Raw genomic sequence first — 27,721 nt, 5'->3', positions numbered from 1 at the left:
CTCAGAGGGCAACATGAAATCAGAAAGGTAAAGCAGTCAAAACAGAAAGAGCTGGAAACAATGTTCAATAACCCTAGACAGAGGGGCACAGACAGAGTGGATAGTCAGAGGCTTTTCCCCAGGGTAGAGGGGTCAATTACGGGGGGCCATAGGTTTAAGATGCGAGGGGCAAGGTTTAGAGGTGATGTATGAGGCAGGTTTTTTACACAAAGGGTAGTGGGTGCCTGGAACTCGCTGCCGGAGAAGGTGGTGGAAGCAGGGACGATAGTGACATTTGAGGGGCATCTTGACAAATACATGAAGAAGATGGGAATAGAGGGATACGTACCCAGGAAGTGTAGAAGATTTGTTTAGACGGGCATCATGGTCAGCACAGGCTTGGTGGGCCGAAGGGCCTGTTCCTCTGCTGTACTTTCTTTTGTTCTTTGTTCTCTTTTATCTGTGCAGTGAAAACAGTTAACCTTTTGGGTTCAATCGCACAAACAAACTGGACTCAAAACATTAACTCTGTTTCTCTACCCACAGATGCTGCCACACATGCTCATTTTTTTCCAGCACTTTGTTGTTATTTCAGATCTGCAGCAGCTGCGTGTTTTGTTTGAATAAAAGCCATCGTCTCTGAAAATATAAAGTCAAACATTGGTGAGACTTGTTGGCCATTGAAGCAGGTGAACACAAAACAAAATAGACACACAAGAGGGAAGCAAATGAAAAAGTCTGGGGACAGCCAAAAGAAACACACGCTAGTCCCACGTGGTGGGTTCCTCTAACTGCTCCTAAGATTTTCGGGTGGTGCAGTGGCACAGTGGTTAGCACTGCTGCCTCACTGCACCAGGGACCTGGGTTCAAATCCGGCATTGGGTGACTGTTTTCACAATCTTCCCAGGGTCACAGTCCAAAGATGTGTAGGTTAGGTGCATTGTCCATGGTCAATACAATGTCAGTAAACTATGTTACCACAGAAACTCGGACCAATCTTGTTGAATAGGTTTCAATGAGATTTGGGGACTGTGTCACATCAGTGGTTCCATTCTGTTTGTCTTCTCACTTCTCAGAGTACAACATGAAATCAGAAAGGTGGGGTTACAGGCATAGGGAGGATGAGTGGACATAAGTCGACGGGCAGTTTGGGAGTGGCGATGCACGCTTGAAAGGCTGAATGGCCTCCTTGGCACTGTGGGGATTCTGCACTGTAGGGAAAACGCAAGACAAACTCCTTACAGGACATGGATCAGATATGTGCAGAATACAGTGGACAATGAGGGAACACACAATATCTCCCACTCAAACATCTTGTAAATGCTGCAGACATGCTGCTTGACTTTATCCATAATCATGGTGCAAAGAACAAACCCAGTTGAACTTTCAGCTGAGAATATCCCAGTCGAACAACAAAAGCAAATGGTCGGAGGTCATGGCTTAGGCATGTGCCTCACGATGCTGTTTAATTACTGGTTCCGTTACATTGAAATGTCAATCTTCAGTTTCCTGTTGAAATGTTAATCTTCAGCTTCCACAATAAAATATGCCCCGTGTAGTGTGGGGGGAGTGGCGAACTGTTGAACGGCTGGATTGTCAACAGAATTGTGGAAGGATATCACTCATACTTGATGTGGTCTACTTGGACTTCAGCAAGGCTTTTGATAAGGTTCTACATGGGAGACTGATAGTGAAGGCAAGAATCCATGGGATTTAATGGAATTTGGCAAATTTGATCCAGAATTGGCTGAGTGGTAGGTAGCAAAGGGTGCTGGTCAAGGTGCGTTTTTCTGACTGGACGCCTGTGTCTGGCAGGGATGAGTGGTGGCCTTATGTTTGTGGTTTATATAAATGATTTACATATAAATGTAGAAGGGTTGATCAGTAACTTTGCAGATGATACGAAAATTTGTGGGGTGGTACATCGTGAGGAGGATAGACTTAGATTACAGGGGGATATAGACAGGCTGGTCAGATGGGCTTGTGCCACTGCTGGCTGCAACTGTCAAATACAGAGAGAATTCTATACTTACAGTCAGGTTGATTTACTTTCAAACACAGCTTTATTATATCTCTAAGATTTCACCAAGACGACAGCTGTGTGTTTATTTAAGCACTTACATAACTTTCAAGACTCACAGCTTGAATCAAGTATACTTCCCATTAGAGCGAGCTTGGCCAGGTTCGAGCTGAAGGGCTGATGAGCTTTGAAAGTCAGGTTTGCACATAATCCCAGGGTATCGTTGCTTAAATCTCGGTCGTACCATATTTTGTATGTTTAAATTAAACAATCCTTCAAGCTTCAGACGTCATTCGAGCTTATCCTTCATATTACATAAACAAGTGTGTTATACGAGACGTCATGCAAACCTGTCCACAGTGTTCAGAAAACAAAGGTGACATCAGTGATGTTACAGTCCATCGTTCGAATGAAATCCATTTTGCAAAGAACTGCATTTTTCTTGTCTAGCATGAATGCAGATGTGGTGTTTCTTCAGGAGACGCATTTGAAGGTGGGGGACCAGACAAGGTTGAGGAAGGGCTGCTTGGGGGAGGTATTTCAGTCGGCTTTGGATATGAAGACAAGCGGTGGGGGGACGGGACGGGACGGGACGGGGGGGTGCTGGTGGCTGACAGTCTTCATCAATATGAGCATGGCCTATCAGGTGGAAAAACTGACCCTGGGGGTAGATATGTGGGCCGGGATTCTCCGACTCGGCGCCGGGTCGGAGAATCCCCAGGGCGGCATGAGAACCGTGCCCCGCCATCCCGAAGCAGGCTTCACCATTCTCCGCCGCCGTTCTTCGGGCACCCGCCGCCACGCCGGTTGGGTGCCGTTGACAGCACCCCCCCCCCCACCCCACCCCACCCCTCGGCGATTCTCCGGACCCCGATGTCCCAAGTGACCAACGTGTTTGGCCGAGTCCCACCGGCGTCGTTTATTCACTTTCCACATGGCGGGACCAGAAAGGTGATTGTGCGATGGCCGTCCTGGAGGGGGGTACGGGAGGATCCGACCTCCATGATGGCCTAGTCCGCGTTTGGGGCCTACCAATCGGAGGGCGGGCTGGTTCTGTGCGGGCGTACTTAACTCTCCGCTTTAGGGCTCCGCCATATTGCCCGGGTGCCAGCGCGGAGAAGGGAACCCCTGCGCATGCGCGGAAATACTCCTGCCATTCCGCGCATGCACGGAAATACGCCGGCTGCTCGCGCGGTCCATTCTGCGCTGGCTGGTGCTGCGGAGACCACTCCGGCAGCAACCTAGCCCCCTATAAAGGTGAGAATTCGTCGCTTTTAGGGGCCATTGATGACGGAGTCGTTGGCGCCGGTTTTCACGCCGGCCTGGGGACATAGACCCATTATTCGAGAATCCCGCCTGCGATGTTGAGTGGGAGGTTCAAGGAGATGCCCGTGGTGCTAGTGAATAGGTCTGCCATAAATTGGAACAATGTAGAATTTTTGAGGCGAGTTTTGACAAAGATTCAACACCTGGACATGCACTGGCTGATTAGCAGGGGGATTTTAATATGATGCTAGATGCTGATTTTAATATGATGCTGGGCCAGTCATGACCCAGGTCCCCAATAGTGCCAGTCATGGCAAAGGAGTGGCTGGGGTTTATGGAACGCATTGGATGGAGCAGACCCATGAGAGGCCACGGTGAAGGAATTTCAATACTTCTCACACATCCACCGGGTGCACTCTTGGATTGACTTCTTTGTCATGATATGCCACTGTTTGCGTGGGAGGTTGGACTGGAATATTAGGTGATCATGGTGTCTGACCACATGCTGCATTGGGTGGATTTATGGGAGGCCACAGTGGAGGTTGGATGTGGGGTTATTGGTAGGTAAGGGTTGCAAAAAGATAGGGGTAGCCATCTGGAACTATGTGGAGCTAGATAAAGTAGGGAAGGTGGGAGGTGCTGAAGGCGGTGGTCATGGGAGGAATTAACTTGATCCGGGGCACAAAGAGAGGGTGGAGAAGGCTGAGAGGTTGAGGTTGGTGGAGGCCATTCTGAGGGGTGAACGGAGGTACTCAGCGGCACCTGGGGTGGTGCTGTTGCAGGTGAGAGAGACTATTTAGATGGAGTTTGGGCTTGTGTTCACGGGAAATGTGATGGGACAACTCGACTGGGCCAGAGTGGCAGCATATGAATTTTGCTTGTGCATCAGCTGAGGAGGCAGGTGGTGGTGAGGGAAATTGGGAGGATGAGAGATGATGGGATATGGGGGTAACAGAGCCTGAGGAGGTGAATGAGGCATTTCAGGCTTTTTACCTCAAATTGTATAGCTCGGAGCCTCCGGTAGGGGGTGAGGGTATGAGGCGGTGTTTGGATGGGCTGGAGTTCCTGAAGGTAGTGAAGGGGAAGGTGAAGGAACTGGGCGTCCAGATCAGGTTGAGTAGGGTCGATGTAGATGGGGAAGGCCCCGGATCAGGTTGGGTTCCCAGCGAGTTCTACAAGAAATTTGGGTCAGACCTGGTGCCCCTATCAGTCGAGATGTATAATAAGTCATTGGAGAGGGGAGAGCACCGCCCCCTCCCCCATGCTGTCTGAGGCTTCGATACTGCTCATTTTAAACAAAGACAAGGACCCAGAGCAATGTGGGTCGTACTATCCGATTTCACTGTCGAATATAGATGCAAAGCTGTTGACAAAAGTACTGCGAATGCAGATAGAGGATTGTGTGCTGGGACTGATACGTGAAGACCAGATGGTATTTGTGAAGGGGCAGCAGCTGTTAATGAATGTCTGAAGGTTACTGAATGTAATCATGAAGCCCTTGGAGGGCCAAGACGTTGAAGTGGTTGCGGCGATGGATGCGGAGAATGTTTTCGATCGGGTTGAGTGGGTATACTTATTCGAGGTGCTGGGGATTTGGGGGAGTTTGGTCTCTTTTCGGGGTATAAACTCAACATGGGGGAAAAGCTCAACATGAGGAAAAGTGAGGTATTCCCCATTAATGCTCAGGGGCAGAGGAGGAGTTTGGAGCGGTTGCCACTTCGGCTATAGGAGAGTTTTCGTTACCTTGGGATACGCTGAGTTAGGCCAGCTGCAAAAGTTGAATTTTGCTCAGTTCGTGGAGGGAATAAAGGTGGACTTAAGACGTGGAATGTGCTGCCATTATCGTTGGCTGGTCGGGTCCAGACTGTAAAAATGATGGTGTTGCTGAAGTTTTTTTTGTGTTTCAGAAATTCCCGATTTTTGTAGCCAAATCCGTTTTTTGAATGGTTAACGGGATGACTTTGAGGTTCATGTGGACGGGTAAGGCTCGACAGGCTAGGAGGGTGCTAGCGTTGCCGAACTTGCAAAACTATTGTTGGGCAGCAAATATTACAATGGTTAGGAAATGGGCAGAGGGGGAGTGGTCATTTTGGGGGCAGATGGAGGTAGCCGCATATAAAGGGATCACTTTGTGGATACTAATGTTGGTACCCCTTCCATTCTCGCCAGTCAGGTACTTTTCAAGCCTGGTGGTGATATCAACATTGAGAGTGTGGAACCAGTGCCAACAGCATTTTAGAATGGAACGCATGTCCCTGTGGGCACCGATTTGTGACAATCATAGGTTGTCCTGGTCAGGTTGGATGTGAGGTTCCGGGGATGGCAGCAGGTGGGGATAGAATATTTTAGGTATTTATTTGTTGGATGGATGTTTGCAGACCTGGTAGAGGTGGAGGGGACATGTCAGTTGCCAAAGGGAAACGGGTCCAGGCATCTGCAGGGTAGGGACTTCATAAGGAGGGCGGCACGGTTGCAAATTGGTTAACATAGTTGTTTCACAGCTCCAGGTCCCAGGTTTGATTCCCGCCCTGGGCCACTGTCTGTGAGGAGTCTGCACGTTTTCCCCAGTGTTGCATGCGTTCTGCGAGGTGCTCCGGTTTCCTCCCACAGTCCAAAGATGTGTAGGTTAGGTGGATTGACATGTTAAATTGTCCTTCATGTCCAAAAAGGTCAGGCTGGGTTATTGGTTATGGGGATAGGGGTGGAGGTGGTGTGCTTAAGCAGAGTGCTCTTTCCAAGGGCCGGTGCATACCCAAATGGGTCGAATGACCTCCTTCGCACTGTAAATTCTATGTAATCTATGAGATGCCTTTCCAGTGCTACCATTCCCGGTGCTGCTGGACAAACTCCTGTCTGAGGAGGAAATAGGGAGGGCAAGGTCTCGGATCTATATGGTGAGCTGTTGAACAGAGAGTGCCCCAGTGGAGGATGTTAGGTGCAAGTGGGAGGAGCAGCTGGGTGGGGCATTGGAGACTGGAGTGTTGAGTGTGGCTTTACAAAGGTTTAATGCATCCTCATCGTGCACAAGACTAAGTCTCATCGAGTTCAAAGTGCTGTACAGGGCCCACATGATGGTGTCCAGGATGAGTCGGTTCTTTCCATGGGTGGAGGATAGATGTTGGAGGTGTGCAGGGAGGCCGACAAACCACGTCCCTATGTTTTGGGCAGGTCCGAGTTTTAAGGGGTGGGGTGTTTGGACAGGATTTGCAGATATCATGTTGAAGATTTTGGAAGTAACAGTAGCTCAGTCTGGAGGTGGCAATATTTGGAGTGTCGGAGGATACGGGCACACAGGTGGGGAGAAAGGCCGAAGTGTTAGCATTTTCCTTCCTGATAGCCGGAGATGGACTTTTTGTGTGTGGCACGGACTCGGAGCCACCAAGTGAAAGAATATGGTTGAGCAATTTGTCAGAGATCCACACAAATAAAAGAATGTTGTGGAGGGGGTGGGGAAGTGGACCTGGGAATTGGCTCAGGATCAGGTTTGTCTTATTGTCTGAGGAATTGAAGATCGATTCGGTTTCCTGTATTATGTGCACAGACATGACTGGAGAAGTGGACCTGGATGTATACCAGAACGGGAGTGTGCTTTTGCACCAGTGTGGACACCAGGACCTTCAAATTTTGGTGCTAATATTAAGAGGCGGGAAAAACAATAAACGTGTAAATATTAACCGATTCTTATTTCAGGTACAGCATAGCCAGCAAGTTTGTCAATTGGTAAAGGATTGGCGGGCAAACTCCGACTGTGGCCTGGTCACTGACTGTATTAGTAATTGGGGAAGGTGGGGTAAATGTTCTGGGGAAACAGGTTTAAATTTGAAAGGTTGCGAAATTCCAATTCAATTGAGAAAACAGGCATCTGGACTAAAGTGTTTCAGGGAAGGACCCCAGCTAAACCCACAGCAATTGTGGTTTGCACAATGAAGGAGGGACAATAAATGTTGGCCGAGTCAGCCAGGAACGAATAGTCCTGCATGGGGCGATCAGCTGCCTTCTCCATCAACAAGGTGGAAAGTTCTCACCGATTCCCAATTCCTGCCCTTTCCCATTTCTGGTGCGTAGTAATGGGCGCGATTAACAGTGTCAATTGAGGTTAGGAGCAAATTCTGGGTCGGTTTTAGAAGGGGTTGAAAAGGAGACTTTCTTGTCCTGACTTTCTCACTGTCCCCGCCCCAATAAACTGACCGCTCTCGTGTTGTGAGTGAATAACGGGAGGACACCCTCACCACGGGAGTGACGCCTCGCCAGTCTGCCTCCTTCCTCTCGCGACTTGGAGGAACGTAGCCTCCCTCCGCCAATCTTATCTTCCTCCGACTGTCAAAGTCGAAGCTCTCAGCTTTGGTGATGCTTCCTCGCTGACTAACCCACAACTTTTCCACTTTCAATTTATTTGAACCGTTTAACCGTCCAGAGCAACGTTCCCTTTATTTGTTTTGATTACGTAATCCATTGCCAGGGCGATGGTTGTGACGTATTTGTATATTATGTTAATAAGGGGTGGTGACGTCCCACACACTGGGACAATCGAGCTGTTTCACTTCCGGGTGCAGAAAATGGGAATTAGCAGATCTTGGTTGGCTGCCCTGGACTCAAACTGCACATCCATCCATGGAATCCCTCCAGTGCAGATGGAGGCCATTCAGCCCATCAAGTCTACACAGAGCCTCTGAAAGAGCACCCTACCTACATCCATTCCCCAGCCCTATCCTCATAACTTAATAATAATAATCTTTGTTATTACAAGTGGCTTACAAAGAACAAACAAAGTACGCACAGGAACTAGCCCTTCGGCCCTCCAAGGTAGCATTCTGGAGGTAGTGACCACAATTCTGTGACTTTCACTTTAGTTATGGAGAGGATAGGTGCGTGCAACAGGGCAAGGTTTATAATTGGGGTAAGGGTAATACAATGCTGTCAGACAAGAATTGAAGTGCAGAAGTTGGGAACATAGGCTGTCAGGGAAGGACACAAGTGAAATGTGGAACTTGTTCAAGGAACAGGTACTGCGTGTCTTTGATGTGTATGTCCCTGTCAGGCAGGGAAGACATGGTCGAGTGAGGGAACCATGGTTGACAAGAGAGTTGAATGTCTTGTTAAGAGGAAGAAGGACTTTTGGAAGGCTGAAGAAACAAGGTTCAGACAGGGTGCTGCAGGGATACAGATAACCAGGAGGGAACTGAAGAAAGGGATTAGGAGAGCTAAGAGAGGGCATGAAAAATCTTTGGCAGGTAGGATCAAGGAAAACCCCAAGGCCTTTTACACATATGTGAGAAATATGAGAATGACTAGAGCGAGGGTAGGTCCGATCAAGGACAGTAGCGGAGATTGTCTATTGAGTCTGAAGAGATAGGAGAGGTCTGAACAAGTATTTTTCTTCAGTATTACAAACGTGAGGGCCATATTGTTGGAGAGGACAGTGGGAAACAGACTGATAAGCTCGAGGAGATACTTGTCAGGAAGGAAGATGTGTTGCGCGTTTTGAAAAACTTGAGGATAGACAAGTCCCCCGGCCTGACGGGATATATCCAAGGATTCTATGGGAAGCAAGAAATGAAATTGCAGAGCCGTTGGCAATGATCTTTTCGTCCTCGCTGTCAGGTGGTACCAGAGGATTGGAGAGTGGCGAATGTCGTGCCCCTGTTCAAAAAAGGGAATAGGGATAACCCTGGGAATTACAGGCCAGTTAGTCTTACTTCGGTGGTAGGCAAAGTAATGGAAAGGGTACTGAGGGATAGGAATTCTGAGCATCTGGAAAGGCACTGCTTGATTAGGGATAGTCAGCACGGATTTGTGAGGGGTAGGTCTTGCCTTACGAGTCTTATTGACTTCTTTGAGGAGGTGACCAAGCATGTGGATGATGGTAAAGCAGTGGATGTAGTGTACATGGATTTTAGTAAGGCATTTGATAAGGTTCCCCATTGTAGGCTTGTGCAGAAAGTAAGGAGGCATGGGATAGTGGGAAATTTGGCCAGTTGGATAACAAACTGGCTAACCGATAGAAGACAGAGAGTGGTGGTGGATGGCAAATATTCAGCCTGGAGCCCAGTTATCAGTGGCGTACCGCAGGGATCAGTTCTGGGTCCTCTGCTGTTGTGATTTTCATTAACGACTTGGATGAGGGAGTTGAAGGGTGGGTCAGTAAATTTGAAGATGATACGAAGATTGGTGGAGTTGTAGATAGTGAGGAGGGCTGTTGTCGGCTTCAAAGAGACATGGATAGAATGCAGAGCTGGGCTGAGAAGTGGCAGATGGCGTTTAAACCTGACAAGTGTGAGGTTGTCCATTTTGGAAGGACAAATATGAATGCGGAATACAGGGTTAACGGTAGGGTTCTTGGCAATGTGGAGGAGCAGAGAGATCTTGGGGTCTATGTTCATAGATCTTTGAAAGTTGCCACTCAAGTGGATAGAGCTGTGAAGAAGGCCTATGGTGTGCTAGCGTTCATTAGCAGAGGGATTGAATTTAAGAGTCGTGAGGTGAAGATGCAGCTGTACAAAACCTTGGTCAGGCCACATTTGGAGTACTGTGTGCAGTTCTGGTCACCTCATTTTAGGAAGGATGTGGAAGCTTTGGAAAAGGTGCAAAGGAGATTTACTAGGATGTTACCTGGAATGGAGAGTAGGTCATACGAGGAAAGGTTGAGGGTGCTAGGCCTTTTCTCATTAGAACGGAGAAGGATGAGGGGCGACTTGATGGAGGTTTATAAGATGATTAGGGGAATAGATAGAGTAGACAGTCAGAGACTTTTTCCCCGGGTGGAACACACCATTACAAGGGGACATAAATTTAAGATAAATGGTGGAAGATATAGAGGGGATGTCAGAGGTAGATTCTTTACCCAGAGAGTAGTGGGGGCATGGAATGCACTGCCTGTGGAAGTAGTTGAGTCGGAAACGTTAGGGACCTTCAAGCGGCTATTGGATAGGTACATGGATTAGGGTAGAATAATGGAGTGTAGGTTAACTTCTTAAGGGCAGCACGGTAGCATTGTGGATAGCACAATTGCTTCACAGCTCCAGGGTCCCAAGTTCGATTTCGACTTGGGTCACTGTCTGTGTGGAGTCTGCACATCCTCCCCGTGACTGCGTGGGTTTCCTCCAGGTACTCCAGTTTCCTCCCACAGTCCAAAGATGTGCAGGTTGGGTGGATTGGCCATGAAAAATTGTCCAAAATTCTATGATTAACCTAGGACAAAAGTTTGGCGCAACATCGTGGGCCGAAGGGCCTGTTCTGTGCTGTATTTCTCTATCTATCTCTATCAACCATACTGCCCGTCAAAACGAAAATCTTCTGCACTTCCGGGTCCATATCCCTCTATTCCCATCCTATTCATGTATCTGTCAATGCCTCTTAAACATCACTATCGTCCCTGCTTCCATAACCTCCTCCGGCAGCGAGTTCCAGGCATCCACTACCCTCTGTGTAACAAAACATGCCTCGTACATCTCCTCTAAACCTTGCCCCTCTCACCTTAAACCTATACCCCTCCTAGGTGACCCCTCTACCCTGGGAAAAAGCCTCTGACTATCCACTCTGTCTATACCCCTCATAATTTTATAGACCTCTATCAGGTCGCCCCTCAACCTCCATTGTTCCAGTAAGAACAAACCGAGTTTATTCAACCTTTCCTCATAGCTAATGCCCTCCATACCAGCCAACATCCTGGTAAATCTCTTCTGCACCCTCTCCAAAGCCTCCATATCCTTCTGGTAGTGTGGCAACCAGAATTGAACACTATACTCGAAGTGTGGCCTAAGGTTCTATACAGCTACAACATGACTTGCCAATATTTACACTCAATGCCCCGGGCAATGAAGTAGCATGTCGCGTACCGTCTTGACTACCTTCTCCACCTTTGTTGCCACTTTCAGTGACCTGTGGACCTCTACACCTAGATCTCTCTGATCGCTGCTGATCTCAATACTCTTAAGTGTTCTGCCATTCACTGTATATTCCCTACCTGTATTAGACCTTCCAAAATGCATTACTTCGCTATACGCAATTCTACCAACCTTTGAGTCATCCACAGACTTACTATATCAGATCATTTACATTTTTCTCCAAATCATTTATATGTACTCCGAACAGCAAAGGTCCCAGCACTGATCCCTGTGGAACACCGTTAGTCACAGACCTCCAATCAGAAAAGCACCCTTCCATTGCTACTCTCTGCCTTTAAGGTGCTTACATTAACACTGCAATGAAGTTAGTGCGAAAAGTCCCTAGTTGCCACATTCCGGCGCCTGTTCGGGTAAACGGAGGGAGAATTCACAATGTCCAAATTGCCTCTGTTCCCCACATGAAGTACCCTCATATTTATTGTGTATTGGCACAAAACACATAACCTCTTATTAAACCAGAATCCCATTTTCCTCACCGTCCACCTCGCCAGTCCATTGATATCAGCCTACAACCTAAAGCACACCGCCAAATCTTGTAACATCTGCAAATGTCTTCATCGTGCTTTTACATTGGAGTCTACATCAATCGTATAAACTACAAAAAACAAACGGACTGAAATACGGAACCCTGCAGACCCCTACTAGTAACAGCCTTCCAATCGCAACAATCAATCAGCCTTCTCCTTTTGCCATGGAACCAATATGGGATCCACTTTCTCTTGCGACTCAAGGGATTTGACATCTGTGACCAGCCTGCCATGTGTGAGCTTATCAAAGCCTTGCTAAAAACCATGTCGGCCACATCAACTGTATTACTGTAATCAATCCTATGAGCATATTCACATTTTCCTCCCTTGCTTCTTGTAAGAACTTGAGATACCATGGCCAGGATTTTCCGAGCCCGCTTCAGATCGGAGAATTGCCGGTGACGCCAATAATTTCCGCCATGCTGCTCCGCGCCGGGACGCGATTCTCGGGAGACCGGAGAATCGGCAGCAGTCGCACGTGCACCGTCGATGCGGCATTGGTCAGGGGCCATTGAAAGAGGCCCCTGCGGTGATTCTCCACGGTCAGCCGGCCGAGTTCCTGCCGAGTTCCGCTGGCATCATTTACATATGGTACCACCCGGCGGGAGCTCAGACCCTCGGCCCCGGTGGCCGTCCTGGTGGGGGGATCACACTCTGGAGGGGGCTTCCACGATGACCAGGCCCATGATCAGGGGCTACCAATTGGTGGGCGCACGCGAGCAGTGGGGGCCCACCTTCTTCCGGGCGGCCCGCTGTGTCGCGACATGTCATAGCGACAAAGCGGGCCCGCGCGGAAGCAGCCACCTCCGACCCCGACCGGCCGAGTTCCCGACGGCGTGGGTCTCTCATGGTCTCACTCGTAGGGACCATGGCGTGGCGGCTGTGGACTCACTCCAGCACCACCACAGTCGGAGGAGGGCCAATCAGCAGGCAGAGGGAACAGGCAGGGGTGCGCGAGTCAGCCAAAGGGGGGCACTATTTTGCGCGCCGGGTCCATGAGCGGCCGGTGCCATGTTGCATAATGTTACCGCTGCAGGGCACCGCGTGCGAATGCGCAGCCACGGACCCAGCAATTCTCCAGGCCGTATTGGCAGCTAGAGCCGGGTGCTGTATGCTGCCTTGTTGCTAGCCACCAGCCAAAAGGAGGATCGGTGGTCATTTTACGCCATTTTCTCTGTCGTAAAACACCACCGTTCCCAAGCCGGCATGGGGACATATCCTCAAAATCGGAGAATCCAGCATCATAGACCTGAACAACTGGGTGAAATTCTCCCATCACACCTGAGACAGGTTTCATAGTGAGCTGGAGTGGAGAATCTAGGCATGAGCAAATATTGAAAAACCTGCTTGGGAAAGAACACTTTGCAATTCTCCCAATGGTGGGTCAATTATCCCACTGCCCAGTAATGTGAACATAATTTGCATTCACAACATATCATTAATGCTGATGAACACAGCTGCTTATCAGAGTCTCAACACATCTTTCAATCTTGCGACATGCCAACGGGAAATTACATCAGCCACAAACCCGTTTGAAAAACGTGTGGCATGCACAAGTCAGACCTCAGCTCGCTTATGCCTTTGAGGTGATGACAGCATATATAACCTCCCTGCCATTGTGCTGTGCCACTCTTGTTGTGATGGATGCCACACGGCTGAGGCTGTAGCATTGTCTTTGCCAATGTTGTCGAGAAGGACTCCACTACACTGCAGCACGCATGCAAGTCTCCACTTTCACAAACAAGCATTGCAACCAGGGCTAGGGTGATGGGACAAGGGGAAGCAATGTGGAATAAGAGCTGTGCAAATGTTCTGAGAGGGTGCATAATTGAAGACAGAGGGGCAAGGATTGGAAGACAATGTGGAATAATGGAAGACAGAGGGTAGACTGAGGGTTTAGGAAGGTGAAGAAGGATAAGGGTACAAACCAGTGGAGGGGAAGCGAGGCACATTTTACTGCAAGGGGATGCACGCAGAACTCAGAATATGTGGGGGGGGGGGAGGTGGTCAGTTAGTGTGACACATTATGGATGGATCGTCCGTCATTGAGTTGGGAGGTGTCACTGTTGTCCTTAGTCTTCAAGGCATTGGTGTGATGAATGTAGGATTTTTTATATATATATATATATTGTATTGTATGTCTGTTGCAGTAATGGTTTGAATGTGCTCTGTGAATGTGCTCACTTTGGGAATTGAGAATCTACTGAGGAACAAGAGTGATGTGGAGATGACATGGTACTTTCACCACCATTTAAATGGTACAAACACTGCAGCAACTGAGATGAGGACTTGCCTAGTGATCTCCTCCTGTGCATGATGTTCTGGCTCCACCATGGAGAAGACACAAATGTCACCAGTATATCAGTGCTGATAAGGTTTCCTCACTCAATGCTATTCCATGAGGAAGAAATGTTAGAAATGCTTACATCACACACTTCAAGCAAAGATTTAAACACATCTCGCTGGCATCACACAAGGGTGCAGAGATTTGTTCCAGTGAGGTTGACATCACATTAATTTTAATCTCACAGATGGACACTGTCAGAGGGGGAGGATTGCTCAAACTCGATATAAGAGAATTCTAATGTACAAACTCAGATCTTCAGTTGACCAAAACGTTCACATAACCATCAACATTTATTCCCAAAAGTGCAATTTACCTGCAACTCAAATGCTCACATCAATATTTTATAAATTTTCCTAACACTATCACTACACCTGGGGACAGCACCGACATCCACAGCAGAGTTCAAGTAGCCTATGGACTGCTGTGTCCTGATGTCCACTGATGGCTTTGGCGGAATACTTCTGCTGGTCTGAGACCTGCAGGTTCCTGCCCTGATCAGATTCATAATGGTGTTCTGCTCAGGAGTGGAAGCACCCTCAGTGACTTGAACAACTGGAGTAGATGGATCCATAGGATTAGAGGACAGTTGAATAGCTTCACATCCTTGGACTGTCCTGAGTGGAAGCCACCAGATTCTTCAGCTGATGATCATTCTCCCGGTGGGTGTCTGATGGCCCCGCCCTGACTCCTAGAGGAGATGCAACACCTGCTAGGAGGTCAAGGTGCCCAATCCCCATGTCAACTACATTCTGATAGTGCCATAAAGAATGCAAGGCCGAGTGCAAATCCAGAAAAGCTGCTGGAGCAAGTCCATGGCAGTCGCCAACATTCCCCTGGTGACTTCATGACACTCGTATGTCGGAACCAAGACATCAGACAGAATACAGATGGTCTCCTCCATTATTGACTCTTGTGTCCTGGGTGACCGCTGCCAGATGCTCACTCCCTGTTGTTGCATCTCCAGCATTAAGTTGGCATCCGTTTTCAGAGGCTCATTATCTGACTCAGATGGAATAGCTACAGGGCCACAGACTTGGGATGTCCCTGCCTTCGACTGCTGTAAGGACATGTTAGTGAGGTGTTCTCCAGAATGTGCGCTTGAGCCTCAGCGAGAGTTGTGCACACCGAGGTGTGTTTGTCTGTGTTGCTGGGCACTGTGACAGTTTTTCAAGAGCTTCCTCTTCAGATGTGGTCTGGGGGCTCAGACTCATGACCAGCTGTTTTGCAGGCCTCAACCTGCTGGTGCCTCAACAATAGAGAGTTTCAGTTGATGGGCTATATGTGACTCACTGATTGTCAGGATTTGTTGAAGTGAGGTGTGACCCATAACGTTTGCTGGAAGAGGCTGATCCCCCCTTCACCATTGTAAAGATCTCTGTCCTTCTGTCTCGAATTTTGTGATTCGAACACAATGTAATGAAGAGAGCGACAGAGTTTTGTCTACCCTACTTTATTGATAAGAATGATATGGTATAAGAATATCATACAAGAGTAATATAAGATTAGAATACAACACAAGAATCTCTCGCACATCAGCTCGTCAGGGACCCCGGTGTCAATGGCGGCTTCAAGATTCAGCTCCTGGCACCAATCATGACTCAAGTCCGAGGTGAAGTCCAACGAACTAGCAGAAGGGCCTCATTGTTATACAGTGGAATAAACAAGTCTGGAAAAGATAAGCGCTGGGAAAGTTAGCAAGATGTAAATAGTTGGATAAATAAAGTATTAAACAAGCAAAGCTTGGCATGAGAATGCCTGAGTTTCAACACCTGGTGCTTTATGTCCCAGTCAACATCCTGCCCCTGGAAGGTTGGCAAGTATCCTCACAGTGGACAGAATTAACCCCTAAACCTTCCCAGCCAGCTCAGCTGCAGCCTGTTCGAATTCAGTAAGGGCGATGATGTCGGCTGACCCTCCTCTAGTCTGCAATTTTTCCCACTTGTGTGGCTGTGTGGTGAGCTCTCCCAAGAAGGGCCAGTGGATGGAGTGTGAGCAACGTAATAGATGGAATGGTGGTGGTGACAAAGCGTCCATGAGAGGATGAGTGTTGATATGTGCCCCCTGCTAATGGTTTTGTGATATCGATGAAGAGAGTAGATGTTTAAGTGCATGATGCCATGATGAGGGTTTGATGCAGGAAGGAGTTGAAGGATGACTAACACTGTTTGAGCGGATTAAATAATGTTTCCTCCTCCAGAACTGAATGGTGTTTATCATTTATCCTCTTCCTGTACTGGATAGTGTTTCATCTGGGACCCACACCAGAGACGTGAGGTCACGATGCTTCCTGGAGCCATCCCTAGGATGCAGGATGTGTCTGTGCACCTGCACTCCTCTGATCAATGCCTCGTGAGCCTGGTTGGTGAGGTCAGTGCTGCCATCTTCTTGAGGCTGCACGCCTTGTTCTTCTGGTTGCCAACCATTAGTGGCAGTTTCCTGAAGACAGGTGGGCTGGAGAGACAGTCTATTGGACTGATGTTTAAATATTTATTTATTTATTTATTTATAAATTTAGAGTACCCTATTCATTGTTTTCCAATTAAGGGGCAACTAGTGTGTTCAATTCACCGACCTTGCACATCTTTGGATTGTGGGGTCGAAACCCATGCAAACACGGGGAGAATGTGCAAACTCCACAGGGACAGTGATCCAGAGCCGGGATCGAACCTGGGACCTCGCCGCCGTGAGGCAACAGGGCTAACGCACTGTGCCACCATGCTGCCCCTAGTGTTTAAATATGATCAGCTTCCAGTCCATTAGGTTCTTCAACTTGATACTCAACGACACATAATTAATGATCTCCCAAATACAGAATTGGGTGTGGGTCCTCTTCATTTTGGCCTCTGGACCTACTCAAACATAAAAAATAGGAACAGGAGGAAGCTATTTGTCTCTTTGAGCCTGCTCCACCATTCATTGTGATCATGATCATTCAACTCTGATCCCCCTTTCCCCTCCAAAATTCTTTAATCCCCTTAGCCCAAGAGCTGTATCTAACTCCTCAAGAACATGCAATATTTTGGCCTCAACTGCTGTGGTGGAGAATTACACAGGATCATCAATTTCTGAGTGAGGAAATTTATCCTCATCTCAGTCCCAAATGCTCCACACACTGAGCAGGCAGGCACACCACAAGTGGGAAAGATTGCAGGCCGAGGAGGGTCAGCATCACCCTCACTGAATTTGAGGAGGCTGCAGTTGAGCTGGCTGGGAAGGACAGTAATCCTTGGACTATGTCCCCTGGCCCAGGACTCCCCCACCATCAGGAACATCCTTGCTGCATCCACCCTGTCTAATTCTGTAAGAATTTTATAGGTTTCCATGCGATCTCCCCTCATTCTTCAAAACTCCGATGAATATAATCCTATCCAACTCAAATCTCTCCTATGCCTCATTCACCTGAGGAAGGAGCTGCGCTCCGAAAGCTCGTGTTTGAATCAAACCTGTTGGACTTTAACCTGGTGTTGTAAGACTTCTTACAGGATTATATTAGTAAGAGTTTAGACGGGGTAGATTCAGAAAGAATGTTCCCAATGGTGGTGGAGTCCACAACTCAGGGTCATAGTTTGAGGATAAGGGGTAAACCTTTCAGGACTTAGTTGAGGACAAATTTCTTCACCCAGCGAGGGGTGAGTCTGTAGAATCCGCTACCGAAGAAAGTAGTTGAGGCCAAAACATTGTGTAATTTCAAGATATAGCTCTTGCTACTAAAGGATTCAAGGGATATGGCGGGCGGGGGGGGGGGGGCAGGATCAGGTATTGAACTTGATGATCTGCCATGATCATAATGAATGGCAGAGCAGGTTCGAAGGGTCAAACCGCCTTCTCCTGCTTCTATTTTCTGCATTTCTATACCAGTTGGCTTCACCAGCATGCTCCCCTTCAGCCCAGGTCTTGTTGCACGTTCCCCTCTTTCAATCCATAGCCATTCAGGTAATAATCTGCCTTCCTGTGTTTGCTACGAAAGTGGATAATCCCACATGTATCCACATTGTGCTGCATCTGCCTTGTATGCCCACTCACTCAGCTTGTCCAAATCACATTGAAGCATCTCTGCATCTTCCTTACAGCTCACCCTCCCACCCAGCTTTGTGTCAACTGCAAACGTGGAGATGGTGGGCTGGATTCTCCGCTTTTGGGACTATGTCACTTCCGGGTAAGAAGCCGCCCATGTGCACGGTGCTGGCCTGCAGCGGCTGCACCATGCTCCTTGGCGGACTCAGCCCGCGGACCTGGACCACCAAAATAGTGCCCCGCATCGGCTGCTCACGCGCCCCGGACCACCCGCACACATTGCCCCCAGCCCCGAATAAAGCCCCCCTGCCGCCGATCGACCCTCCCCCGATTGTGGCGACCCCGGACTGAGTCCGCAGCTGCCACGCGAGGATCACGGACGGTGGGACCAGGTTAGAACCACACCGTCGGGAATTTGACTGGTCAGGGATGGAACATCGCGGGACGGGCCTCACGCCTGAGGCGGTGGATACCGACGTGGCTACTCCACAGGTACTCCGATTTTCGAGGGGCGGAGAATTGCAATACCGGCGTCGGTCCCGATTTTGTGCTCCAAAACGGTTTCTTCGACGGGACGCCAAACCCGATTTTGGCATGGGGGGAGCGGAGATTCCAGCCCATTACATTTAGTCCCTCATCTAAATCATTAATATGTATACTTTGAATCTACAGAGTGGATGGGGTCCAACAACAGCAGAAGACAAGTAGTTAATTGGCCTGATTCACGCCCCAGTAACCATTGCATTGTTAATGTGTGACATTCCGCGTGTCTGTGCGGAATCTATTCAAAGTGTGGAACAATAACAATTTAGTACAGATTATTACTCAAAGCACCACACTTAAAAAATTGAAAATTCCACCTGTTAACTTTGCTGTTCGCTCCATAGATTCTACTAATCTGTGGAGTATTTGCTAAATTTCCTGTTTATTACACTAATGCTGGTCCCTGTTAATGGTAAGTAGCAAAAATGCTCAAATGTACAGTTAGAACATAGAACATAGAACGATACAGCACAGTACAGGCCCTTCGGCCCTCAATGTTGCACCGACATGGAAAAAACTAAAGGCCATCTAACCTACACTATGCCCTTATCATCCATATGCTTATCCAATAAACTTTTAAATGCCCTCAATGTTGGCGAGTTCACTACTGTTGCAGGTAGGGCATTCCACGGCCTCACCACTCTTTGCGTAAAAAACCCACCTCTGACCTCTGTCCTATATCTATTACCCCTCAATTTAAGGCTATGTCCCCTCGTGCTAGCCACCTCCATCCGCGGGAGAAGGCTCTTGCTGTCCACCCTATCTAACCCTCTGATCATTTTGTATGCCTCTATTAGGTCACCTCTTAACCTTCTTCTCTCTAATGAAAACAACCTCAAGTCCATCAGCCTTTCCTCATAAGATTTTCCCTCCATACCAGGCAACATCCTGGTAAATCTCCTCTGCACCCATTCCAAAGCTTCCACGTCCTTCCTATAATGAGGCGACCAGAACTGTACGCAATACTCCAAATGCGGCCGTACTAGAGTTTTGTACAACTGCAACATGACCTCATGGCTCCAGAACTCAATCCCTCTACCAATAAAGGCCATCACACCATAGGCCTTCTTCACAACCCTATCAACCTGGGTGGCAACTTTCAGGGATCTATGTACATGGACACCGAGATCCCTCTGCTCATCCACACTAACAAGAATTTTACCATTAGCCAAATATTCCTTATTCATGTTATTCTTTCCAAAGTGAATCACCTCACACTTCTCCACATTAAACTCCATTTGCCACCTCTCAGCCCAGCTCTGCAGCTTATCTATGTCCCTCTGTAACCTGCAACATCCTTCCGCACTGTCTACAACTCCACCGACTTTAGTGTCGTCTGCAAATTTACTTACCCATCCTTCTGCGCCCTCCTCTAGGTCATTTATAAAATGACAAACAGCAACGGCCCCAGAACAGATCCTTGTGGTACGCCACTCGTAACTGAACTCCATTCTGAACATTTCCCATCAACTACCACTCTCTGTCTTCTTTCAACTAGCCAATTTCTGATCCACATCTCTAAATCACCCTCAATCCCCAGCCTCCGTATTTTCTGCAATAGCCGACCGTGGGGAACCTTATCAAACGCTTTACTGAAATCCATATACACCACATCAACTGCTCAACCCTCGTCCACCTGTTCAGTCACCTTCTCAAAGAACTCGATAAGGTTTGTGAGGCATGACCTACCCTTCACAAACCATGCTGACTATCCCTAATCATATTATTCCTATCTAGATGATTATAAATCGTATCTTTTATAATCCTCTCCAAGACTTTACCCACCACAGACGTTAGGCTCACCAGCCTATAGTTACCGGGGTTATCTCTACTCCCCTTCTTGAACAAAGGGACCACATTTGCTATCCTCCAGTCATCTGGCACTATTCCTGTAGCCAATGATGACCTAAAAATCAAAGCCAAAGGCTCAGCAATCTCTTCCCTGGCTTCCCAGAGAATCCTAGGATAAATCCCATCAGGCCCCGGGGACTTATCTATTTTCACCTTGTCCAGAATTGCCAACACTTCTTCCCTACGCACCTCAATGCCATCTATTCTAATAGCCTGGGTCTCAGCATTCTCCTCCACAATATTATCTTTGTCCTGAGTGAATACTGACGAAAAGTATTCATTTAGTATCTCACTTATCTCCTCAGCCTCCACATACAACTTCCCACCACTGTCCTTGACTGGCCCTACTCTTACCCTAGTCATTCTTTTATCCCTGACATACCGATAGAAAGCTTTTGGGTTTTCCTTGATCCTACCTGCCAAAGACTTCTCATGTCCCCTCCTTGCTCGTCTTAGCTCTCTCTTTAGATCCTTCCTCGCTTCCCTGTAACTATCAAGCGCCCCAGCTGAAACTTCACGCCTCATCTTCACATAGGCCTCCTTTTACCTCTTAACAAGAGATTCCACTTCTTTGGTAAACCACGGTTCCCTCGCTCTACCCTTTCCTCCCTGTCTGACTGGTACGTACTGATCAAGAACACGCAATAGCTGTTCCTTGAACAAGCTCCACATATCCAGTGTGCCCAACCCTTGCAGCCTACTTCTCCACCTACACATCCTAAGTCATGTCTAATGGCATCATAATTGCCCTTCCCCAGCTATAACTCTTGCCCTGCGGGGTATACTTATCCCTTTCCATCACTAATGTAAAGGTCACCGAATTGTGGTCACTGTCTCCAAAGTGTTCACCTACCTCCAGATCTAACACCTGGCCTGGTTCATTACCCAAAACCAAATCCAAAGTGGCCTCACCTCTTGTTGGCCTGTCAACATATTGTGTCAGAAAACCCTCCTGCACACATTGTACAAAGAACGACCCATCCAATGTACTCGAACTATATCTTTTCCAGTCAATATTAGGAAAGTTAAAGTCTCCCATAACAACTACCCTGTTACTTTCGCTCTTTTCCAGAATCATCTTCGCCATCCTTTCCTCTACATCTCTAGAACTATTAGGTGGCCGATAGAAAACTCCCAGCAGTGTGACCTCTCCTTTCCTGTTTCTAACCTCAGCTCATACTACCTCGGAAGAAGAGTCCCCATCTTGCATCCTTTCTGTCACCGTAATACTGTCCTTGACTAGCAGCGCCACACCTCCCCCTCTTTTGCCCCCTTCTCTGACCTTACTAAAGCACCTAAACCCCAGAACCTGCAACAACCATTCCTGTCCCTGCTCTATCCATGTCTCTGAAATGGCCACAACATCGAAGTCCCAGGTACCAACCCATGCTGCCAGTTCCCCTACCTTATTTCGTATACTCCTGGCATTGAAATAGACACACTTCAACCCACCGACCTGAACACTGCCGCCCTCCTGCGAAGTCAAATCTGTGCTCCTGACCTCTCTACTCTCAATCCCTCGCACCCCAAAACTACAATCCAGGTTCCCATGCCCCTGCTGAATTAGTTTAAACCCCCCCCAAAGAGTACTAACAAATCTCCCCCCCCCCAGGATATTGGTGCCCCTTAGGTTCAGATGTAGACCATCCTGTCTATAGAGGTCCCACCTTCCCCAGAAAGAGCCCCAGTTATCCAGAAATCTGAATCCCTCCCGCCTGCACCATCCCTGTAGCCACGTGTTTAATTGCTCTCTCTCCCTATTTCTCGTCTCACTATCACGTGGCACGGGCAACAACCCAGAGATAACAACTCTGTTTGTTCTCACTCTGAGCTTCCATCCTAGCTCCCTAAAGGCCTGCCTGACATCCTTGTCCCCTTTCCTACCTATGTCGTTAGTGCCAATGTGGACTACGACTTGGGGCTGCTCCCCCTCCCCCTTAAGGACCCGAAAACATGATCCAAGACATCACTTACCCTTGCACCTGGGAGGCAACATACCAAACGTGAGTCTCTCTCGCTCCCACAAAATCTCCTATCTGTGCCCCTGACTATTGAGTCCCCAATTACTGATGCTCTGCTCCTCTTCCCCCTTCCCTTCTGAGCAACAGGGACAGTTAAAATTCATTCAACAGTAAATCACACATGCACATTACAAAGTAAATTCTGAGCTCCCGACCCTTTGCTAAACTCTGCTCAAGGTGACATTCTCCACTCTGACCTCTGCTCAAGTTGAAATTCCTTCTCTTCATGAATGCTTTTCATTGTAATCATACCTCCATCTCTTACCAGCGCACTTTCCCAGATATAGCATTGACAGAGCTGTCAAAGGCAGCATGCTGCTTGCAGACATAGTCCTGAGAGGGGGTCAGAGAACCAAATCGATCAGGATCTGGTACAGATAATCTGCAGACGATCGATGATGGTAAAAGAGCGCAATTTCCTCGATTTGACACTGCCTGGATAGAGCGCATGAGGACCAAGAATGAAAGTCAGTGGAGATCTGTGCTTTGAATAATAGTGTCACTAAATTGTTATAGTTCCGCACCCTGAATGCATAGATTATTCCGTCCATTCAATTTTTATTTTCTTACAGCATTCAGTAGTCAGTATTCAATCCATTAACATGGCTATGCATTATTAAACAATATGAAATAGGTTTTAGTATGAAAATCACAAATGTTGCTACCGTTAAGGCAGTTGATTTCATTTAGATATCATCTCCTCTGTACATATCAAGAATAAACAAAGTCATTCCGCCCATTCACCGGAATGTACCAGAATGTACGGAATGTTCCCGTACCAGCCTCCCCGGACAGGCGCCGGAATGTGGCGACTAGGGGCTTTTCACAGTAACTTCATTAAAGCCTACTTGTGACAATAAGCGATTTTCATTTCATTTCATGTCATTTCAATTCAAATCCACTCTAGATTTCTGCAAGGAGTGGCCCTCCAGCGGCAAATTGAAAGTCTACCCTGGTTATTACAGCTTCCTCTGAGCTACTCTGGAGATTGTTATCCCATTTTGATTTGATGTATTTTAAGTTTCCATTCCTCTTTGTTCTTTTTGGGCTGTGCTCCATTTGTTCTTTGCAAGAGCGGCCCCCTTTCATTTATCCCTTAATTAGTTTCAGTTCGTCTAATTAGTTGATTGGCTCTATAATACACATTCTGGAGATTGTGCCGGCCAGACAGAGGAAATAAAGAGATTTTACACAGTTGTGGTCTCTGCTACCCCCTGGTGGTGGCTACGGCAATGTAGCACAAGTTCTGTCCTTAACATTTCCACTCCATTCAAGGCAGGGTAATGAAAATGACTTAGATATTCTTCCAAACAAAATAAGTAACACAACAAAACTTCGAATACATAGTCATGCAGCACAGAAATAGCCCCATCAGGCCTCAGGGTCAGATAATTTGCATTCCTGAATACTTAAGGAAGTGGCTCTAGAAATAATACAGTAGTCCCCCTTTATAACGCGGGTGTTGGGGTCCAAGACAGCCACCCGCGTTGCATCCGAGCCGCGGATATCCACGATAGGGGTTTTAAATTATTATCTCAGTGAGAGAGGAGCAGCCGGCAGTGTCAATTTCAGCCGGCAGTGTCAATTTCAGCCGGCAGTGTCAATTTCAGCCGGCAGTGTCAATTTCAGCGGCCGGCTCACTTTAATCCGGAGAGGGAAGCTGACAGTTGGGGTCCATAAGCCCCCCCGCCGTATATCGCGAACCGCGGTATTGCGGAGCGCGGTATAACGGGGGACTACTGTAGCTGCATTGAAAAGAAATGAAATGAAAATTGCTTATTGTCACGAGTAGGCTTCAATGAAGTTACTGTGAAAAACCCCTAGTCGCCACATTCCGTCGCCTGTCCGGGGAGGCTGATACGGGAATCAAACCGTGCTGCTGGCCTGCTTTAAAAGCCAGCGATTTAGCCCAGTGAGCTAAACCAGCCCTCCACAACTTGCTTTATTCCAAACATAAACAATATCAACAAAATACACAATCCAACAAAGCATCATTAACAGTTTGCACAGTTTTCCCCCTTTTAATCCCCCCCCCCCCCCCCCCCCCAAGTCATCAACAGCACCTCAACTAAAGTCATGGCACTTCCGGTGGCGGCAATGCGGAGCTAAGCCGCACGTTCGGCAGCTCCCGCTTTTTTTGGACTTTTGGGCTCTTTTAGGAGCCCGCAATGGCGCTGTTTCGACTTTTCACCCGGGGGGAAACACAGCCAGTGTGCCCAGCGACTGGTGGATGGACTGGACTCGCAGTGGAGCGATCCAGAAGTCGGTATTACCACAGAGAAAGGCGAGAGGCAGAAAAAGCAAGATGGCGGCGGGCGGGGAAGCAGCAGCAGCGTGGCAGCAGTGGGCGCGGGAGCAGCAGGAGCTGCTTCAGCGCTCCTTCAAGGAGCTCAAAGCCGAGATATTGGAGCCGTTTAAGGCCTCGCTGGACAAACTGGTGGCGACTCAGACGGCTCAAGCCGGGGAGATTCGGGGGCTGCAGCATAAGGCTTCGGAGAATGAGGATGAGCTTTTGGGCCTGGCAGTGAAAGTGGAGTCGCACGAGGCACTGCACAAGAAATGGCAGGCGAGGATGGAGGAGATGGAGAACCGCTCCCGCCGGAAGAAACTACGGATTTTGGGCCTCTCGGAGGAGCTGGAAGGTTCGGATTTGGCAGCCTATGTGGTCCTAATGTTAAACTCGCTGATGGGTGCGGGGTCGTTTCGTGATCCCCTGGAGCTGGAAGGCGCCCATCGAGTGCTGCAGCGGAAGCCCAGGCCGAACGAACCACCCAGGGTGGTGCTGGTCCGTTTTCACCGCTTGGTTGACCGGGAGTGGGTGTTGAGGTGGGCGAAGAAGGAGAGGAGCAGCAGGTGGGAGAACACGGATGTTAGGATTTTTCAGTACTGGAGCACGGAGGTGGCGAGGAGAAGGGTTGGCTTCAATCGAGCGAAGGGAGTGCTCCACATGAAGGGGGTGAAGTTTGCCCTTCTACAGCCGGCTCGCCTCTGGGTCACGTACAAGGACCGCCAGCTCTATTTTGACTCTCCGGTGGAGGCCTGGGCTTTTGTCCAGGCTGAGAACTTGGGGGGCTGGGGGGAAATGTACTTTGTTTGGAGGCTTTGCCCTCTTAGGTATCCTTTCGCCTATATTGGCTGTGTTTGCTGATGGTTGTTTCCTGTTTGTTTTCGCCGTTTTTGCTATTTTAGTTATGGTTATTTGGGTTCTTTCGGGGTTTCTTTGGGGCTGTTGGTTATATATTGTGCTGGATTTTTTTGTTTTTTCCACTAGTGGGGTGGGGAGTGGTTTTGGGTCCCGATGGGTCATGTGTCCATCTTTTTCCCGCATGTTGGGTCGAGGGGCGGGGCTCGGGTTGGAAGCGCGGGCTTTCTTCCCGCGCCGGAGGAATTGGGGGCGGGGCCGGCACTGGGGGGGAGGGATTGGCGGCTGTGTTGCCGGGGGGGGGCGGGGGGGGGCGTGGTTATGGCAGGAGTAGCCGGGGTCAGCGGACGTCAGCTGACTCACGGAAGCATAATGTTGGGGGTAACGCAGCTAGGGGGGCCCTAGCTTGGGGGTGGTGGGGAGGTTTGGGGGGGAGGAGGAGGGGAGGTGCCGGGTTGTTGCTGCAGTGACTGTGAGGGAATGGATGGTGAAGTGGGGGGTTGCGAGGGGGGTTTGCCACCGTGGGGAGCAGGCTTGGGGGGTTCCCTGGGCACGAGGTGGGTTGAGGAAGGGCTATGGCTGATCGGCGGAGAGGGAAGGGGACGGCCCCTCGGGTTTGGTTGGTCACATGGAACGTGAGGGGGCTGAATGGTCCGGTGAAGCGATCCCGGGTCTTGGCTCACTTGAGGGGGCTGGGAGCAGATGTGGCTATGCTCCAGGAGATGCACCTCAATGTTACAGATCAGGTGAGGCTAAGAAAAAGTTGGGTGGGACAGGTGTTTCACTCGGGGCTTGATGCAAAGAACCATGGGCAATTTTGGTGGGTAAGAGCTTGTCGTTCGTCGCGTCCAAAGTGCTGGCGGACAGTGCAGGTCGATATGTGATGGTGAGTGGGAGACTTCAGGGGGAGCGGGTGGTCTTGGTTAATGTTTATGCTCCCAACTGGGACGATGCGGGCTTCATGTGGCGAATGCTGGGCCTGATCCCGGACCTGGAGACAGGGGGATTGATTCTGGGTGGGGACTTTAACACGGTGCTGGATCCGGCTCTGGACCGCTCGAAGTCTAGGACGGCAGGAGGCCGGCAGCGGCCTCGGTGCTGAGGGGGTTCATGGGTCAGATGGGAAGGGTGGATCCTTGGAGGTTTTTGAAGCCGGGGGGGTAGGGAGTTCTCCTTTTTCTCCCATGTTCATAAGGCGTACACCCGGATTTACTTTTTCGTGCTTAGCAGGGCGCTGATCCCGAGAATGGTGGGGACGGAGTATTCGGCGATAGCCATTTCTAATCATCCTCCACATTTGGTGGACCTGGAGCTGGGAGAGGGGAAGGATCAGCGCCTGCTGTGGAGATTGGATGTGGGGCTTTTGGCAGAGGGGGAAGTGTGAGGGCGGATCAGTCGGGGTGTACATGGGTATCTGGAAACCAATGACAACGGGGAGGTGCAGGTTGGGATGGTTTGAGAAGCGCTAAAGGCAGTAGTTAGAGGGGAGTTGATATCTATTCGGGCGCACAGGGAGAGGGGGAGAGGGTCGAGAGGGAGAGGCTGGTGGAGGAGATGGTCAGGGTGGATAGGAGATATTCAGACACCCCGGAGGAGGGGCTTCTGAGGGAGCGGCGCAGTCTCCAGGCGGAGTTTGACATTTTAACCACCCGTAAGGCGGAGGCGCAGTGGAGGAGGGCACAGGGGGCGGTCTATGAGTACGGGGAGAAGGCAAGTCGGATGTTGGCTCACCAGCTCCGGAAGCGGGAGGCAGCTAGAGAAATTGGGGGAGCCACAGATGCAGGTGGGAACTTAGTGTGGGGTGGAAAGGACATCAGTGGGGTGTTCATATCCTTTTATGAGGGGCTGTACCGGTCAGTGCCCCCCGGGGAGGAGGGCGGGATGGACCGCTTTTTGGATAAGCTGGAGTTCCCAAGAGTAGGGGACGAGCGGGTGGAGGGTTTGGGGGCCCCAATTGAGTTGGAGGAGCTGGTGGAGGAGTTAGGAAGCATGAAGACAGGGAAAGCGCTGGGGCCTGACGGATTCCCGGTGGAATTTTATCAGAAATTTTCAGATTTGCTGTGCCCGCTGCTGGTGAGGAACCTGAATGAGGCTAGGGAGGGGGGGG

The 27,721-nt window shown here is 49.1% G+C and overlaps 2 long non-coding RNA genes across 2 annotated transcripts in view; both read right to left on the bottom strand.

Annotated features, from left to right (window-relative positions):
• Positions 1-401: 401 nt before the first annotated feature.
• LOC119971527 lies at positions 402-2,429 on the bottom strand. The gene is made up of 3 exons (XR_005461863.1): positions 2,101-2,429; positions 524-618; positions 402-439 (listed from the first exon to the last, which is right to left on the bottom strand). It is a non-coding gene; the product is annotated as an uncharacterized LOC119971527 (long non-coding RNA).
• A 13,048-nt stretch (positions 2,430-15,477) lies between these two features.
• LOC119971528 overlaps positions 15,478-27,721 on the bottom strand; it is a 79,886-nt gene continuing 67,642 nt past the window's right edge. The window contains exon 2 of the long non-coding RNA XR_005461864.1: positions 15,478-15,709. This is a non-coding gene — a long non-coding RNA (uncharacterized LOC119971528). The remainder of the gene's footprint in view (positions 15,710-27,721) is intronic.

The sequence above is a fragment of the Scyliorhinus canicula genome, chromosome 9 (genome assembly GCF_902713615.1).
Source record: "Scyliorhinus canicula chromosome 9, sScyCan1.1, whole genome shotgun sequence".
Lineage (NCBI taxonomy): Eukaryota > Metazoa > Chordata > Chondrichthyes > Carcharhiniformes > Scyliorhinidae > Scyliorhinus > Scyliorhinus canicula.
This window is presented reverse-complemented; position numbering and strand designations above follow the sequence as displayed.